This window comes from Piliocolobus tephrosceles, chromosome 4 (genome assembly GCF_002776525.5).
Source record: "Piliocolobus tephrosceles isolate RC106 chromosome 4, ASM277652v3, whole genome shotgun sequence".
NCBI lineage: Eukaryota > Metazoa > Chordata > Mammalia > Primates > Cercopithecidae > Piliocolobus > Piliocolobus tephrosceles.
In genome coordinates, this window is record NC_045437.1 from 129,801,204 (window position 1) to 129,821,404 (window position 20,201).

General features: G+C 35.2%; 1 protein-coding gene across 5 annotated transcripts in view; it reads left to right on the top strand.

Moving 5' to 3' along the window:
* The first annotated feature begins 8,897 nt into the window (after positions 1 to 8,897).
* ATP10B (ATPase phospholipid transporting 10B (putative)) overlaps positions 8,898 to 20,201 on the top strand; it is a 271,561-nt gene continuing 260,257 nt past the window's right edge. For all 5 annotated transcript variants that reach the window (XM_023218870.2, XM_031935482.1, XM_031935484.1 and 2 more), the window contains exon 1: positions 8,898 to 9,168. The gene's annotated coding sequence lies outside the window, so the exon portion shown is untranslated. The remainder of the gene's footprint in view (positions 9,169 to 20,201) is intronic.

A 20,201-nucleotide genomic window follows, 5' to 3' on the forward strand; every position in this document is an offset into this window, starting at 1 on the left:
GCAATGGCCAGTGCTTGACTTTTGTGAATATGTACGCATCATCAACAGTTTTTTTTGACTTATTTCTTGAAAAATATATCTTCATTCTCATGAGAAATCGCCCAATGTTTGAATGCTGCCAATGAATCTAAAATTTAAGTCTGTGAATGCTCAACAAAATATCTCTGCAGATTGTTACCATTGTGTGACATCTGGTTTTGGAACACTGAATATCACATAAAATACTTTATGACAAAGGATCAAAAAGTTATCCACTATAAGGCAACCTGCAGTTGTTGATGTTTTTTAGCTGAGTCTGTTCATGCTCCCTTCAACATTGTTTAGTATAAAGTTTCTTCATTGTTGTTTCATCTTTACCTTCTAGAATTCTTTCAGAAATCAAACTAATTGGTGTAGGAGATGTCATACTCCTTCAAACTGCTCCTTTCTAAAAATTTCCTTGACATGTATCTAGAGAAAGAACCAAGCCTACATTGGGGAAAGGTAGACAAGACCCATTAAACTTATCTCATTTAGTCAGTGAATCAGTCCTGTAATTATCATAACAGATACAACATGACATTTACTAGTTTTTCTCTAATTCTGTATAGTAGGTATCTTTTAATATATTTTTGTTTTAACAAATTTATTAAGATTTTATATTTTCTACTTTATACATTTGTACATTTGTTTAACTTAAGTAAATATAAGTTCATTCATTCCCAGTAATCAAGAGTTGGCTTTTATTTCATGAGCCAAATTATCCTTAAGCGTACAAAAGTCAAGAACCCCGGGCAGACAATTGAATATCGTTAGAAAAATATTTGAGACTGAATACATACTATTGCCCCAAATAAAGATCATCTTCACAAAGGAAATATGATGGCTTTGTACGTTGTTTTATATTTTTTAGAAATAAAAAGAGTAATATACATTTATTCATAATAAATGAAATGAAAGATGTACAAGTAAAAATTAAGCTATTTCTACTTTTCTGCAACAACTAGACTTGACATCACAAAATGTATCCTTAGTTACTGTCACTGTGTTCATGTAAATATCCATTCACACAAAGATGCACACATAGGTCATTATTTATAAATGGAGTTGCACTGCACAAGTTGCTTTTCTCAATTAGAATATACTAAAATGCCTCCAAGTTAATAAGCATACCTGATGGTCATACTAAATTTAGTTATCTAGTCACCAGTCACCAGTGTTGAATATGCAAGCTATTTCCAACAAGTAGTGGGAAACAGTCTACTCTAGATGTTAATAAATTCCAGGTTTCTAAGTTTTTTGCTTTCTGCTTTTTACTGTGCCTGGAAGATAAATAGTAGAGTGCCAAGGAGTGAGATAAAAGACATATTTTAGATATACAGAACACTGGGATCAGAATAGACTTATCTAAAATTTAAAGGAGGTTGGGGGAGGGGCCTGTGCTTTGAATTTACAGATTTAAGAAGGTGAGGAAATCCCAAACAGAATAAATTCAAAGAAATCCACACCAAGATATAATTAAACTTCTGAAAGGCAAAGACAAAGAAAATACCTTGAATAGAACCAGAAAAAAGAATAATGGCTTACCTCAGAGGAAGAATAATTTAAATAACAGAGGATTTCTCATTAAAAATCATGGAGGCCAGAAGGAAGTACAAAAATATTTTTAAGTGCTGTATAAGAAGTTTTAATCCACAATTCTATACCCAGTAAAAATATCCTTTAAAAACAAAAGGGATCAATGCTGTGTGTGAAAACAAAAAATTAAAGGGGGAAATAAGACATTCGCAAATGAAGGAAAACCAAGGGAATTAGTTGCCAGCAGACCTACCCTTAAAGAAGGCTAAGAGAAGTTCTCTAAACAAAAAGGAAAGACAAAATAAGTAATCTTGGAACACCAGAAAGGAAAACAGAACATAATTTTTAAAATAGCTAAATACAATAGGCTTTTCTTAAACTTTCTAAATTATGTTTCACTATTGAAGTAAAAATTATGACATGTCTCATTTGGTTCTAAATATATGTAGAGGACATATTTATGAAAAATTATAACTTGAGAAGGAGAAAGGAAGTAAAGTTTTTGTATGTCACTCAAACTGGTAAAATGATAAAACTATAGATTGTAATAAGTTGTGTATATATAATACAATACCTAAAGCAATCATTCAAAAAGCTATACAAAGAGATGCACTCAAAAATGCAAAAGCTGAAAAGGGACTTCTAAAAAATGTTCAACCACAGGTAAGAAAAAGAAAACAAAAAAGGAAGACAAAAACAAAATGGTAATCTTAGTCCCTAACATATTAATAATCACATTCTATGCAAATGATTATGCCAGTTAAAACATGTGGTTTGGGGCCTGGAACCTCACCATGCAGCCTGCCTTTTCTCTGCAGTTACAAACCCACTGGCAGGTGGAAATTATCTGGGACTCCAAGGAACCCAGTTTACATACCAGTGACTTGAGAAACAAAATTCAAAATTTATTAAAATAAAGATTGACAAAGTAGATTTTAAAATGATCAATTACATGCTTTTACAAGAAACTCACTTCAAATATAGCAATATAAACAGGTTAAAAATAAAAGGATGGAAAAAGATATATTATGGAAACCAAGGAAAACAAAAGTACCTACATTAATATCAGACAAAGTAAACTTCAGAACAAAGAAAATTACCAGAGACAGAGAGGGACATTATATAATGGTCAAAGGGTCAATCTACAAGGGAGACACGATTTTAAATGTGTATGCAGCAAACAACATAGTTGCAAAGCATGCAAAACAAAAACCAATGTGACTGAAAGGAGAAATATACAATTCCACAATACTCCTCTCTTAACACTTGATTTTTAAAACTAAAAAATCGGCCGGGCGCGGTGGTGCAAGCCTGTAATCCCAGCACTTTGGGAGGCCGAGACGGGCGGATCACGAGGTCAGGAGATCGAGACCATCCTGACTAACCCAGTGAAACCCTGTCTCTACTTAAAAAAATACAAAAAACTAGCCGGGCGTGGTGGTGGGCGCCTGTAGTCCCAGCTACTCGGGAGGCTGGGGCAGGAGAATGGCGTAAACCCGGAAGACGGAGCTTGCAGTGAGCTGAGATCTGGCCACTGCACTCCAGGCTGGGCTACAGAGCCAGACTCCATCTCAAAAAAAAAAAAAAAAAAAAAACTAAAAAATCAAGAATATAAAAAATTTTTACATCAAACGAAAGTCTAATAAACAATGTAGAATACTCCCCCCCTGAGAAAAGTAGAATATTCATTCTCTTCAAGTGCCACCAAACAAATACCAGGAAGTAGTATATTCTGAACCACAAAATGAATGTTGACAAGTTTAAAATAATTAAAATTGTACAGAGTGCATTCTCTGATCATAATGAAATCAAACTAGAAATTAATTATAGCAAGATAGAAGAAAAATCTGCAAACATTTGAAAATTAAACCATCTAAATGGCTCATGAATAAAACAGCAAGTCTCAAGGGAAAAATACATTGAACTGAACAAAAATGAAAATACAGCACAGTAAAATTTATGGGACACAGCTAAAGCTGAGAGAGAAATTTATATCACTAAATGCATATGCTGGAAAAGAGAAAATTTTCTCAGTAATCGAAGCTTCCATCTCAGAAATCTAGAAAAAGATCAAAATATCCCAAAAGCAAGCACATGGAAATAAATTAAAACACAGAAATCCCTAAAATTGAAAACAAGAAACCAAGAAAATCAACAAAACAAAGAACTGGTTCTTTTAAAATTCAATAAATAGAATTAATAGACCTCCAGCAAGACTGGCAAAGAAACAAGAGAATAGATAAAAATTACCAATGTCAAAAATGAAATAGATATCACCACTGACACAGCAGAATCAAGGGATAATAAGAAAGTGATATAGACAACCCTAGATAAAATGGGCCAATTTCTTTAAAAAACACAAACTACCAAAACTCATTGAATGCAAAATAGATATTTTCAATAGTTCTATATCTGTTAAGGAAACTGAATTTGTTATTTTAAAATCTCCAAAAAAGACATCTCCAGACCCAGACGATTTCATTGGGGAATGCCTACAATTTGTTTAAAGAAAATTTAATTCCAATTCTGTAAATATTTTCCAGAAGATAAAGGAGAATAGGTTATTTCTCAAATTGTTTTATGAAGCTAGTATTACCCTGATATCAAACCCAGGAAAAACAATATAAAAAATTAGACCCAAAGTCATCATTAATATAGATGCAAAAGTTATTAACAAAAGATGAGAATACAGAATTCATCAATAAAAAATTATACATGATGGCCAAATGCAGTCTATTCCAGGTATGCAAAGTTAGGTCAATATCTGAAAATCAGTTAGACTGCATTAACAAGCTAAAGCAGAAAAATTACATGATCATATCAATGCATTAATTAAATTCAAATGGAATTAATGCAGAAGAACACTAATTCACCCATTCTCACTAAAAAAATCTCAGAAAAATAGAAATACTCCCTCAACTTTATAAAAATCATCTACATACAATATATAGCTAACATTATACTTATTAGTGACAGACTGAATATTTTCCCCTGAGACTGAGAACAGGACAATGATGTTCACTCTTATCCCTTTTATTCAACATAGTCTTAAAAGTTTCAGTCAGTGTAATAAGGCAAGAAAATAAAATAATAGGCATATGTATTAGGAAGAAATAAGACTATTTCTATTTGCAGGTGACATGATGGTCTTTGTAGAAAATCCAAGGAATCTACGATGTACTCCTAGAACTAATGAGCAAGTCACTAAAATTACAGAATATAAGATAAACATACAAAAATTTATTGTATTTTGGTATACCAGACAGAACATACATGCAGCCAACAAAACGTGTATAGGACTCACATGCTGAAAACTACACAATGTTGATAACATAAATCAAAGAGGACCTATGTAGATGAAGCGACATACTATGTCCATGGATTGGACTATTCAAATAGTAAAGATGTCCATTTTTCCCAAATTGGTATATAAATTTAATCACTATCAAATCCAAAAAGTTTTTTCTAGATACAAGATTATTATACAATTTATATGAAAAGGCATAAAACCTAGAATAGTTAAAACAATTTTGAAAAAAATAAAGTGGAAGGAATCCATCTACCTGATTTTAAGATTTATGTGATTATAGTCATCGAGACTGTGGTACTGGCAGGGTTATAAACAATGGAAAAAATACAGAATCCAGAAGTAGATCCACACAAATATGCAACTGATTTTTTTAACAAAGTTATAAGAACAATTCAATGGAGGAAGGACAGTCATAAAAAAGTGATGCTAGTACAAAAAATCCAAATAAACACACAAGGAAACCTTGATTTTAATGTTACACTTTATACCAAATTTAACTCAAAATGGATCATAGACTTAAATGTAATACATAAAAGTATAAAATTTTTAGAGAAAATAGGATAAATATTTAAGATTTAGAAGTAAACAAAAAGTGAAAAGAAAAATTGATTCAAATTGCTTTAAAAATTGATGTAAATAAACCTTTTGATCTGTATAATACCCTATGAAGAGGATAAAAAGATAAGTTATGGATTGAAAGAAAACATTTCCCAACCACATATTCAACAAAGGAATAGTATATAAAGAACACTCAAAACTAAGAAAAAAATTAATTAAAACATAAGCAAAAGACATTAAGAAATATTTCACCAAACAAAATATATAGCTGAGAAATAAGCACATAAAAACATACTGAACATCATTAACCATTAGGAAAATACAAATTAAAACCACAGTGAGATATTGCTATACACCTATCGAAATAACTAAAGAGTAGTGACAACACAAAATGTTGGCGAGGATGTGGAGAAATTAAGGCCCTCCTACCTTGCTGGTAAGAATGTAAAATGATATAGTCACTCTGGAAGAATATGGCAGTTTCTTAAAATACTAAACATGCAAATACATCTAGGAATTAAAATACTAAACACACATATATTAAAATACTAAACATACCATACAATCCAGGAGTTAAACTTCTGTCTGTGCATTTATATTAGAAAAAATAAAGACTTCTATTCACACAAAACCTGTGCACAAATGTTTATAGCAACTTTATAACAGAGCTGGAAATAACTCAGATGTCCTTCAAAGGTGAGTGGTTAAACAATCTGTAGTTCAAGTCCCAGATACTTCCTAGTTATGTGAAAACACAGTTATATTATTTTATTTCTTTGCCTCCATTTTCGCTCTTGTAGAAGAAGAATAATTGTGTCAATCAAAGTTTTTGAGGGAATTAAATGAGTCAAAATATGTAGAGCACTTAACATGGTGCTGGCACAAAGTACTCAGCAAAAATTACCACCAATAGGGAGTGTAAATTAGTTCAACCATTGTAGAAGACAGTGTGGAGATTCATCAAGGGTCTAGAACCATAAATACAATTTGACCCAGCAATCCCATTACTAGATATATACCCTATAAATCATTCTACTATAAAGACACGTGCACACATATGTTAATTGCAGCACTGTTCACAATAGCAAAGACTTGGAACCAACCTAAATGTCCATCAATGATGGATTGGATAAAGAAAATGTAGCACATACACACCATGGAATACTATGCAGCCATGAAAAAAGGATGAGTTTATGTCCTTTGCAGGGACATGGATGAAGCTGGAAGCCATCATTCTTAGCAAACTAACACGGGAACAGAAAACCAAACACCGCATGTTCTCATAAGTGGGAGTTGAACAATGAGAACACATGGACACAGGGAAGGAAAACCACACACTGCAGCCTGTCAGGGGTTGGGGGACTAGGAGAGGGATAGCATTAGGAGAAATACCTAATGTAGGTGACCGGTTGATGGGTGCAGCAAACCACCACGGCACGTGTATACCTATGTAACCTGCACGTTCTGCACGTGTATCCCAGAATTTATAATAAAAAATAAAAATTACCACCAATAACACTTGCGCAGCTTGTAGAAGTTAGTCTTAAGATTATGAAATCCATTCTGGTTGTGTAGTACTGGTGTTGGGGATGGGGATGGGAGCAAAAGCCTCTGTCCACCATTACTTCTTTAATTGACTAGTTTGGGCAGCAAGAATATAAAAGCTAGACATGACATACTGTGTAAAAATCAGAAACAAAAAGCATGATGTGGTCAGTAAGAAATGCAAACACATACAAAAATGCTAAATTGCTTAAGTATAGAAAGATTGCCTGCTGGAAATAGGACCTATCAGTAAAACTGTGAAGTGTGATTTTTAAAATGTGATTTATTAGAAAATTCCAGCAGCCAGACAAGAGAATGATAGTCCCTCTAATAAAAACTGAACATAGCATCTCTTATCTATTTGTTTATTAGGGTTCTAATTAGCCAGACAGTGTCACCTAATTTCAACACATTTTACAAATAATTTGCCATATGTCTATTAGTATTTACAATTTCCAGGCAATTTGGAAAATGAACATATTTAAGGACTCTCTATTCACTGGTTAGCATGAAAACCCAAGGGATGCTATAGACACATTTTTTCCTAAATTGCACATGCCTCTCTTTACTGGGAAAGTGATAATGGGAAAGAGCTGGTCTTAGGAGAAAGACCAGTGATGGAAATTATACTAGTCTTGGGAGAAAGACGATGTGGTTTGAGGTCCCACGTTCACCACCAAATTCCCGTGTGGCTTTGAGAAGTTGTATTCACTTCTCTGAGCTTCAGCACTCTCCTCCATAGCACAAGGGGTCTGCACTAAATAACCTCCAGTTACCCATGAGTGCAACATTCTGCAATTTAACCATATCTGTGATTCTAGACCACACTTGTCCCTAGAAGCCATGGCACTCTGAGTGAAGGGAAGTAAAGGAACAGGGAATTAAGCATTCTTATGTTTAGCAGATGGAGAATTTTGAAATGCCAGTTCACTTTTTAAAAAATTCTAGACTGTCTAAAGCACAGGCAAATTTCATGTTCTTAAAAATTCCTAGCTTGTGTCTTATACCGCGATGCAGATTTTAGATGGTGTGGGTGTTTGTTCTCTTGTAAAGTGTTTCCTATGTCCATATTTCTTCTTGGTAGTCTGATAAGATCTGCAGGTACATATAAAGTTAACAGTTACTCTCACAACCAACCTAAATCTTAGGTAAAGATTTTCATGAAGTTAGATAGTACGTTCACTTCTTTCCAACACCTTTTATTCCTAAGTTTGGTAATATTTCTTTTTATACTACCCTTAAAATCAACTTATTGCTCATTCTACCATCTCTTTTATTTATGGATCCATCAATAATTATCCATCAATACAGCAACTTGCTCATGACATTTATGCCAATTAGTTGAGTCATGGGTAACTTAATAAAAGGATTATACATGAAAATCTCATTTTAGGGTATGAATCGAAGCTATCAATAAGCCCATTAATAATTCTGATTTTCTGTATGTTTGCACCATTCACATAATCTGCAACAATAATATATTGGTCCCACTTTCTTTATTTTGTATAATCAAACAGTAATCAATAAAAACTATGACTACTGCAAAATGAGACTTCTGAAGCTTTGGGGGCAAATTCATCATCAGCATGCATGCAGAAGTCACCGCAGAGTCTTGTCTGTCTTTCTTAAGTGCCCTTGAAACCAAGCAACTGAATTATATTTCAGGCCCCCAAAGGGAGCTACAAGGTTATAATTGTCTCACACTTAATTACATGCATTATCAAAGGTAGATGGACAAAGTCATTTTGTACCACACGTAGAGAATAAAAATCACTATGAATTTTGATATTGCTGGCTCATTGATTCACAGAAAGTAGAAATTTATGCAAGAGCCATGTCTAACAATGTGAATGTTCAGCCAAGTCGAAGAACACTGCCTTCACTGTTCTGGGACTCAGCCTCACATTCACAGACTTGCCATTCTTCTCTTTCACTCTTGGGCCTAGTGAGGCAGCTTATTTTTCCTTTTTCTTTCATTGGTCACAGTTATTTATTTTCAGTGTGTCATCTTCTCTAAGTTTCTGAGGGAGTGTTAGCTTGAGGCCTTGCCTTGACATAATCAGATATAATCAGAAAAATGAAAAATTCTGTAGGAAAGAGAACTATTTTAGCCAAGGTGTGCGAGAGAAATACCGCCACTTTCAAGGACTGTTTTCTTTTACTGGAGCCTGCTCAATAGGGACGTCAGCTTTGCTGGGGTAAGTAAAAGCATCCTGGCCTTACCTACATAACGGGGGAGTAATTGCCTCTTAGAATCAAGTCTGAGTTCTGAATTAGGCCCAGGATATAACTACTTTTCTTTACACTGCATTTGAAATTTCATTTGGCTTACTGGGTGCGAGATCCACATTTCTTTTCTAACAGAATGTTTTATTTTTTGTCAATTGATTTCATTATGATAAGCTGATGGCAAATGCTACTTCCTTACTCAACAGGGCTTGCAGCCTGAATGTGCCTGAATACATTTTATGATAAATAATACATCCTGCTATCCTGCATTCATCCAGCGCAGCCTGAGGAAGCAGATGGGGTTACAGCCTTCTCCTCAAAGCAGACAGAAACTACAGCTTTGAGGAAGAGAATGAGATCATTACATGGCTTCCCGATTTCATCTTGATAAACTCTGAAGCTGCCATATTGCAGTAGTTTTCAACTATAGGTGGGAAGTTTGGCTTTCCTTTGAGTTCAAAGGAGAAAACTGGTGCTTAAAGAAAAATGTGTTTGTTCCCTAAGTATGAGTTACTCCTTCCAGAAAAAAGAAAGCCCCATGCATGCAGGTCTATGATGAATACATTTAGGGCAGTCCTGTGGCCTGCTATTAAGGCTGGAGTGACACTATCCCTAACCCTAAGGTGAAAAGTAATGTTAAAAATAAAAAGTATACTGAGCTGCTAGTTATTTGGCCTACAGGAGTGCATGCATGCATGCACCTGGTGAAACTTGGTTTTTCTCTGAATTTGCCAGGCAATTCTGGCCAAGGTAGGCAGAGGAGAATCTGAAAACTGTGGAGAGGAGCTTGACCTCCAAAAGCCAATATGGCACTCTGCTACTCCCTTCTTCCACAGTTTCTTCTCTGTTTCCAGATCTTGCAAATGTACAGTCAAGAGTGCTTGGAGTATTATTCCATTAACAGATGTACTGTTACATTAAGCCATTAATCAGGCAAATCACAGCTGTTGTTTTCTTTCTAGATGTTACTATAATTACTCTTAATAACACCTACTGAGTTCATCATTTCATCCATTGATGACTTTTTAAAAATTTCTTGGATAATTCATTTCTTAGTCTATTTATATGGATTTAAGGGTTCAGGATCTCTCAGGTTTTCACCATGTATTAAAGAGTATAGCAGTATAACATCACATATGAGTAGATTAATAGGCTCTTGAGAGACTGAAGGTTGAAACCCACATGCTGACTTTACAATTAAATCATACTCCTCTCGTGCTAAAAGATGAGCTTTATCTTTTGAACCCTACAATGCTCGTAAGTCCAGTGAAGGGAGGCTACCTTTCAAAGGAATGGAGCTTTGAGGAACGGAATGGAGCTTAGTCCAGCTGCGTAGTTTACAGATGATAAAACTAGGACCTAGAGAAATGAAGTCTGAATTCCTGAGACAAAAGAACACCAGAGTCCAAGGTTCATGGCTCTCAATTCAGTGTTGCTTCTTCTTGTTTTGTTTTGCGACGGACTCTCGCTCTGTCATCCAGGCTGGAGTGCAGTGGCGCCATCTCAGCTCAATGCAACCTCTGCCTCCTGGATTCAAGCAATTCTCTCGTCTCAGCCTCCCAAGTAGCTAGGATTATAGGCATGCACCAACATGCCTGACTAATTTTCGTTTTTTTTTTTTGTTTTGTTTTTTGTTTGTTTGTTTTTAGTAGAGATGGAATTTCACCATATTGGCCAGGCTGGTCACGAACTCCTGACCTCAGGTGATCCGCCCACCTTGGCCTCCCAAAGTGCTGAGATTACAAGCATGAGCCACCGCACCTGGCCCAGTGTTGCTTCTACTGCCACGTTCATTCTTCAAACAGCTTCTGCCACGTCAGACGGGAATGAAAATTTCTTTTGTGACTCAAAAGTAAACTAAACCAGGTTGGATTCCTGAGACTCATCCTACCCATTTACTCACTCTCCTTAAAGTAAAATTTAGCCAGGCATTCTTAAATTTTGCTTTGAACCTAGGGAGCTCTAGCTTTGCTGCTGATGATTAAATATCACTGATTTCTCATTTTCTGGTGACATCGTTTTACAATTCTTTTGACTACAAAGTTTCAGCTTCTGGAGTCTTTTCATTTTTTAAAAAATACACGTTTATTAAGAGATGAAGTTGGGTAGTCAGAATAGAAGTGAGTGCGGTTTAGCAGAAAAAAAAAAAAAAAACATGGGCTTTGGAATAAAACTTGCATATGAATTCCAGTTCTACTTCCTATAATTGTATAGCCTTGGCAAGTTACTTTGCCTGTCAAATGCTCACATTAAAAGAGAGTGTGTGTGTGTGTGTGTGTGTGTGTAATTACCTAGTACCATTCAATAACTGGCCCACAGAAGGCACTTAATAATTACTAGTTACTAAGAGAACTGGATGAGAAAGAATATTAATGGATATGGCATTTTTTGTTTATGTTAAGTACTGTCTTAAACGTCTGAAGAAAAGGAGAATCTCATTTTCTGCTTTCGGTATTAGTGGTCACTGACTTCTGTTGCCAACGCAGGGAGTCTTACAGATAGTAGCCTGAAAACAAGCTGTATTATTTGAGAGGAGGTACTTTTGTCTCTTAGCTAAAGTTTTTGCAGGTTGCTCTGGTATGGTGCAGTATCAATCTGAACTCATTAAATTGAAGAAGTGACACAGGAACACAAGAATACTTTGTTTGTTCTTTGCCTCATCTGCTTTCTTCTTTGTTTGTTTCTTTGCCTCATCTGCTTAATTAAAAATTCCAGATCCCTTCACTCACAAGATTGATGGTGAAATCTTCACACACATGCCACCGTATGTTCTCTACCTCCTCTTCCCCAAGTACAACCTAAGCCAGCGTGTCCCAAATGTGCTTCCTGGGCTAGCTGTATCAAAATTACTCAGGAACTATTAGAAGGGCAAAACCCCAGGCCCTGCCACAGACACTTTGAGTCAGAAACTCGGGATGACTCAGAAATCTGTTTTAAACAGGCCTCCAGGCGATTCTGATGGAGTTCCAGAACCATGACCTGGAGAACCCAGTTACTATATGTTATGTAGTGCAGTTACTATATGTACTGCAGTGTTTCTCAAAGTGAAGAACAGGTACCAAGATAGGAGCAAAAATGATCTTAGGACAAAGATGACTTTAGGTGACGCTTACATATTATATCAAATATATATATCATATAGATCAAATGCGATCTATAAGCTAGATCACATAGTAAAAGTTTTCCCTCTCAACTCTCTTTCCATCATTAAGTCTCATTTTGGTGTGACTAGATCTTTAATACCTCTCTACCCATTACTAATCTCCCATTTCAACAAAGAGAGCTGGATGCAATTTTGAGGTCATTAGGTAGCAGCAGGGTCCAGCTAAAACTCAGCAATAGTTCTCTTCTCCTTCAGCATGCTATTTAAATGGTAATAAACTATTTCTTTATAAATGTTTACATTAATCAAAAAAGTTAAAATACAGTTGGCACGTGGATTAGCAAAATTATGTCAGTCATATGGCAGTGAATGTATTTAGAGAAATGCTGGTATGCTAAAAAGAACCTAGTTACATAAGTGCTTTAATTTCATTTGTGCCATTTATTAGCTGTGATACTTTTCTTAGCTGTGCTACTTTTCTAAGCCTCAATTTTCTCATCTATCAAATGGGAGTGATATTAACATCATAGAAATGGTATAAGAACTTAAGAATGGAATGTGCCTCCTGTAACCCTCAGAATATAGTAGGAACTTGCTACATTCTTATACTCTCAAATGTCACTTTGAAGTCAGGTTTCTGTGTGGCCTTCTCAATAGCATTTCTGTTGGGGCTTCAGATTCTTCATTTGTAATGTGACAGTAAAGAAGACTTGAAGATCAGGAAGGTTCCTTCCAACTCTTAACTAATATGTATTTCCACATGTGTATTGCATGTGTGTATGTTTACATATAGCGTAAATTCTGTATATGACTTAGGCATAAATAGTTTTGTTCCCCAGGCATAAACCTTGAGTGTGCAGGGATAATATTGAAAATAGATGACTGTGTTGGAAAAATAAAAAATCAAATTGTGAGAAATGTGGGCGCTGATGTACACATCAGAGCTCAAAGGTAATTTCATTGTATTTTATCATCATCTGTCAAACTTAAAGCAATACCGACACTAGAAAATAGATTTTTGCAGAGGTTTCTGAGGACAATGGTTTCCATGAGCTGGTGTAAATATATTCAGAGAGACTTGTTCCTACTTAATAACGTGCGTTTTTCCTTCTGAATTGCTGATGCATTCACTTATAGCATTTGAAAGGCAGTTTGTCCTTTGCTGTCAAGTGAACTTGACAGAATAATAAGAAATTCTGAAAAATTCAATCAAATCTTGTTGCTTCTCAAAGGAATTTCTCGACTACTTATTCTGTTTAAGGAGAAAAAGAGAAGACGGCATTTCTTCGGTGTTGTGTAAGACACTAACCAAGTTTAACGGTACCAGGTTCTCATTAGCAGGTGCCACATGCAGTTTTCCCTCTCAGTAATCAGGGGACAGTTCCAACTGAGCTTTGGGGGTTCTTTGGGGAGTAGCAGCAATACATAAGGGGTCACTACAAGACTGTACTATTATAAAATCAGAAGCTGTTATCATCAGCTTATTTATTGCTTACAACATTCTTGTGAATCTGTAGACCTAAAAACAAGTAGAAGCGGTGAAACTTGCTTCTCTTCCCTAGACAATAAAATAGCTTGCATTGTCTTTTACATAACTGACTGTTATAGAATCCCAGAAGCTAGATACACTCAGATATTGGCAATTCTGATGAAATGCCCCAGGAACTATTAGACTTGATTTAGCAGGCACTGAACTGAAAATTAGTATGTAAGACAGAGAAAATGTGCTTGCAATCATGCAGACAACAGCTCAAATTACTCTCTTTGAGCCCCAGTCTCCTTATCTATAAACTGAGGATAAAATGTTTCTACCTCACAAGATTGTCCTGAGAATTAATCAAAGAGGTAATGTTGGAAGTAGCCAGAATATCTAACATTAACTGAGCACTTACTACTTGCCAGGTGCTATTTCAAGGGCTTCAACTGCATGGGATCATTTAAGCCTCAATAAATCTTTGAGATAGTTACCATTATTAGCTCCATGTTGTGGATGTAGGAACTTATACCAGAGAAAATGTAATTAACTTGCCAGCCACAATGTGGCAGGAAGAGACAGAGCCAACATGGGAACCCAAAAAGTCTGCCGGCAGATGTTCCTTCTTTAAGGCTTAAAAACACTTGACATTGTTATCAGGATTCATATGAGTTGAACCACGTGAAATTACAAATACTTGACCATTTTTGACATAAAAATAGCAATTTTGTGTGGTGGTACCTAATAAGCACTGGATATGTATTAGCAGTAGCTACAGTTGCTACTACTGCTAATAGTAGCAATCATAATATTGATTTTTATCCCAGACCCTCACTCATTAAGGAATACAGGTAATATTATAGAGTAAAAACTATTAGCTTGGTGATCAGAAGCTGGGTGAACTCTAGGTCTCAGTTCTCCCATTTGTATAATGGATTGATCTTTTCCAATTTTAATTGTCAATGGCAGAACCTTAAAAACAACCTATGAGGAAGAACCAGATATTTCTGTCCAATCTATCTTGGACCAATATCTAGTTCATGAATGACTGGTATATAGTTCATGTCATATACAACTCACCATGTGAGTCTGACAATACCCAACTGGTACCTAGCCTGCTCAACATGGCAAGTTTACTGAGCACATCATTGGATATTGTACTAGAATCAAATTTAGTGCTCATTTCTAAACACCTGTTTTCAATGCCTGTATTTAACTTGCTACAATAAAATAATACACAGTTTGTGGACTGACACTAGTTTATGTACTACCCTTTCAATAGCATTGGAACTCTGTGATATATATAAATTCTTAAAGGAAATATGTGTGTGTCTGCGTTCCCTTCTTGTAGAAATATATTCTCTCTGGAGATTAAAAATGAGTATCCACAAAGCAAAAGAATATTTTTAAAAGAAAGACCACAGATGGATCATAAAAAGAATATTACCTGGGGCATTCATATAAGATAGAGAAATCAGTGTGTACCAAATGTTGTTAGTACATGTGTTTTTTAAAATGTTTTTTATTTAAACGATAATTAATGCTCTTTCATGTCATCATATTTGAAGCACTAGAGAATTAGAGATAAACAAGACATGGTCACCATCCACTCATAGCTCACAGTCTAGCCAGAGACCCCAGAATGTTAGCACACAATTGTAGAATAGTGGCTAATGCTCTGAAGGAAGATGTATTTAATTTGGCTTGGGTATCACAGGGGGCTCTACACTTTCAGGTGTGATTTTTTACATTTTGTTGTTTAGAATAGTTTTATTTTTTTAAAAAAAATCCTTTTTATTCATTTATAACACATATAATATGAACTAATCTTAAGTGCACAGCTTGGTGAACTATAACAAAGTGAACACAACCATGTAGCCACCACTCAATCAAGAAATAAAATGCTACCAGCTTTCGAGAAGGTCCTGGTGTGCCTCTTTCCAGTCACCACCCTCTCCGTTTTCACAAGTGTAACCACATTCCTAATTTCCAACCAATAACTAAGTTTTCCTGTTCTTAAAACCTATGAATGGAATCACACTGATATATTCCTTGGTGGCTGGCTCTTTTGCTTAATGTCATGTCCACAGTCATGGTTCCCAAACTGCATGCTAAAGCATCCCAAGGTACCACGATGTGCTCATAAGGAGAGAGCAGAGTATTTTTTAAATTTTAGAGTCACATAGTGATAATTGACAACTTTCAGACACTGAATGAAATAATAGCTCATGGTAGTTCAGTTTCAATATTAGATTGTGCTACATTTCTTTTAATGTTGTATCTTTTAACACCAGATTTTCAAGAGTATCTGTGATTAAAAGCCAGTACACACAAAAGTCAATATGAAACAAATGACGGTGGCTAAATCCAATCTGATTCTAATATTCAAGAAGCTTCGGTATGCCCAACAGGCACACAAATCCTATTAGTAATTTCTTGTGGTTATTTAAGAAAGAAAAATATCAGTTTTTCTTTCAATTTATGTGTATTTTTAACATGACTGCTAAGTTATTAAAACATAAGTATTAGCCAGTGGCAGTGTCTCACGCCTGTAATCCCAGCACTTTGGGAGGCCAAGGTGGGCTGATCACTTGAAGCCAGGAGTTCAAGACCAGCCTGGCCAAATAGCAAAATCCCATCTCTACTAAAAATATGAAAATGATCAGGACATGGTGGTGCATGCCTGTAATCCCAACTACTCAGGATGCTGAGGCAGGAGAATCACTTGAACCCGGGAAGTGGACATTACAGTGAGCCCATATGGAGCCACTGCACTCCAGCCTGGGCAACAGACCAAGACCCTTTCTCACAAAAACAAAGTATTAAGTTATTGGGACCTTACTACTTAATAATCAGAACTATTATGTATTTCTTTTGGTGTGGTGACACCTGTGAAAAAATTCCTGAGACACTAAGGGAGCTAAGAAAGTTTGAGAAATCTCATTACGAGATTCATTTTTGTTGCCTCACGCAATAGTCATTTGCTAATTTTCATTTGTGTGTGGTTTTCTGTGATGTGAGTACACCACAACTTATTTACATGTTCTACTCTTGATGGAAATTTGGATTGTTTCCAGGTTGGGGCAGTTATGAAGAATGCTCCTATGAACAGTTTTGGGCATATCTTTTAGCACATGTATATATATGTATGTGTGTGTGTGTGTGTGTGTGTGTGTGTATTTTTCTGTTGGATATATATTTAGGAGTGAAGTTGCTGGGCCTTAATACTGCTAAACAGTTTTCTAAAGTGATTATTCCAATTTACATTCCCACCACGGTTGTTGAAGAGTATCAGTTCTACTCAAAATAACACTTAATATTTGGAGTTATTTTAATACTAGTAAGTGCAGACATATACAGATTTTTGTACTTTCTAAAGCTTAATTCAATTTTAGGGGTTCTACTTAAGAAAATAATACTAAACAAATTTAAGTTTAAAGTGAGCAATTATTGAAAATGAGAAAATAAATTACAGAAAAGCATGAAATTTTAAAGCTAAAAAATAACCCCAAATATTACAAAATGAAAAAAACTTGAGAAAAATAATATGAATTCACTGCCCATCACACGCCTACAATATTTTGTTCCTATGTCCTTTTGGTGGACATTCTTGAATTGCCCCTTCATATGGAAATAATTTTGTATTCTCACTTTTTATAGCAAAACAGATTAGTCTTTGTTATAGTATGTTCTATCAAAATTTTTAAATATAGTTTAGAAAAATTTATTTAAGTTCACAATTTGTCAAATTTGGGGAAATTTCTATCAGATTTTTTTTTTATGAACTGCAAATTTTCAGTTCATTGTAAGTTGTACAGTAAGCTTAAATGCTCTTTGAATTGGCAACACTCGTTAACAGCTTTTTTTTTTTTTTTTTTTTTTTTCAGTGCTCTGGTCATGGTAGCTTATGTGTTTGGTTAGATACTCCTCTTTGTTTTGTGTTGACATCTAAATCAACTCGGCAGGCAATAGGGTGTACCTAGAAGACATTTCTGTCCTTGGAAACCTGGCAATTAATTACTCAGTAAGTACTCAGTAAATAAGGCAATTAAGTACTCAAGGGTGACCACAAACCACGTAAAAATATTTCACTAAACTGAAACTAAATGGATCCCCAACTCACTTTAATCCTTACTAGTTCCCACATACACACATAGCTGCTTCTACTGAAGTGATTATATGACTTATCTCCTCTTTTTTTCTAAACCTCTTTATGTTGAAATATATTAGTTGCTTTTCTAACATGAAGCCAGCCTTGTATTCCTGGAATGTATGCCACCTGGTCATTATGTATTAGCCTTTTTATCAATCTCTGGATTTGTCTGGAAATATTGGGTTTAGGATTGTTGCTTTTATGTTTATGAAAGATTGACCTATAACATACATTTGGATTTTTCATTCATTTTATTTAAGGTGTTCATCTGCTTTGATATCAATGCTCTGCTGGCCTCAAAAAATAAATTGGGAAGTGTTTTGTATTTTTATATTTTCTGAAACAATTTGTATAAGATTGATGGTACTCCTTAGCTCTTGGAAGAAATTACCAGCGAAGCCACATGGGCCCTGATTTTTTTTTTTTTTTTTGGGGGGGGGGGGGGGGGAATGTTTTAAATAATAAATTCAATTGCTTTAATAAATATAGGACAATTCAGATTTTCTGTTTCTTCTTATAAAAAAAGAGGTTTTATTTTTCTAGGACTGTATCCTAGAAGAATTATTATCTAATTTTTAAATTTATTGATACGAATGTGCCCATAATATCTTCAAATGGTATTATTTTTAAATGTCAGTTGAATTTTTAATATTCCTTAAGTTCCCTTCATTCGATTGGTTATTGGTTATTTGTTTCTTCTCTTTTTTTCAGTTTTATCAGTTTTGTTAGCCTTTTCATAGTACCAAATTTGGGATTTTTAAAATTCTTTCCACTATATTTTTTTATTTTATTGTCCTTCTTCCGTTTACATTTGTTGGGTTTCATTCATTCTTTTTTTATTTTTATCTTTTTGTAAAATATACTTAAACAATTGGTTTTTAACCTTTCTTCTTTTCTAATATAGGCATTTAAGGCCATTGTTTCCCCGATCATAGCTTTAGGTGCATCCCATACATCTTAATATGCCATATATTCATTATCATATAATTTAAGATATTTTAGAAACTTCCATTTTGATTTATTCTTTGGTCCATGGGTTATTTAGAAGTTATTGCTTGGTTTTCAAACTTAGGGGAAAATGATTTTTAGTTATCCTTTGGTTACTTATTTCTAGCTTGTATCTATTATGGTCTAAAAACATGTTGTCTATGACTTCAACTCTTTGAAATTTTTTGAGACTTGCTTTATGGCTAGCCTGTGCCCTATTTTAATAAACGTTTCATGAGCACTTGAAATCCTATGTAGGCCGGGTGTGATGGCTCACGCCTGTAATCCCAGCATTTTGGGAGGCTGAGGTGGGTGGATCACCCAAGGTCGGAAGTACGAGACCAGCCTGGCCTACATGGTGAAACCCATTTCCACTAAAAATACTGGGCGTAGTGGCACGCGCCTATAATCCCAACTACTCGGGAGGCTGAGGCAGTAGAATCCCTGGCACCCAAGAGGCAGAGGCTGCAGTGAACTGGAAGCTTGCCATTGCACTCCAGCCTAAGTGACAGAGCAAGACTTCTTATAAATAAATAAATAGAAATCATATGTAAAACTAAGAGTATATGGTCAAATACCCTGTATTAATTGGGTTAGTCACTTCTTCCTCTCCCCTTTAGTGGGGTTATGTTATTTATTTGAAATATAGTTGGGTTTGTTTTCAGTTTTGTGTTTTTATCCTTCCCGTCCTTGTTAATTTAATTTTTTTATTGAATGCAGAGAATATTAATCTATATCTAAATATCAAAACTATACAAAAAGATATGCTCAGAAAAGTGTCACTGCCTCCTGTATTTCTTCTGCTTCATTCCCCTACCTCATACAGGGAGCCGATTTTGTTCTTCTCATTGACTTCCTGGGTGTCTCTTTGTAAAGATAAGTAGATATATTCTCTTCTCCTTCTTTTTATACAAGGTAACATGTAGGTTCCTTTGCAATTTGCTCTTTTTTTCACCTAGCAATGTATCCCAGAGGTCACTCTACATCAGTTCGTAGAGATCTTCCTCATTCTTTGTTTACAACTGCATTGTATTCCATTGAATGTAGGGGGTTATAGTTTAATCAATCAGTCTCCTATGCTCAGACGTTTTGGTAGTTTCCACAGATATTACTTCAATGAGTAGCTTCACGCATATATATGTTTGTTTTGCTGGGGATGTATCTTCAGGATAAATTCCTAGAACTGGGCTGCGAGGAGAAAGACAGATGCACGTATAGTTTTATTAACTGATGCCAAATCTCCCTCAGTAAGGATTTTGTATTCCAACCAATCTCCATGCCTACC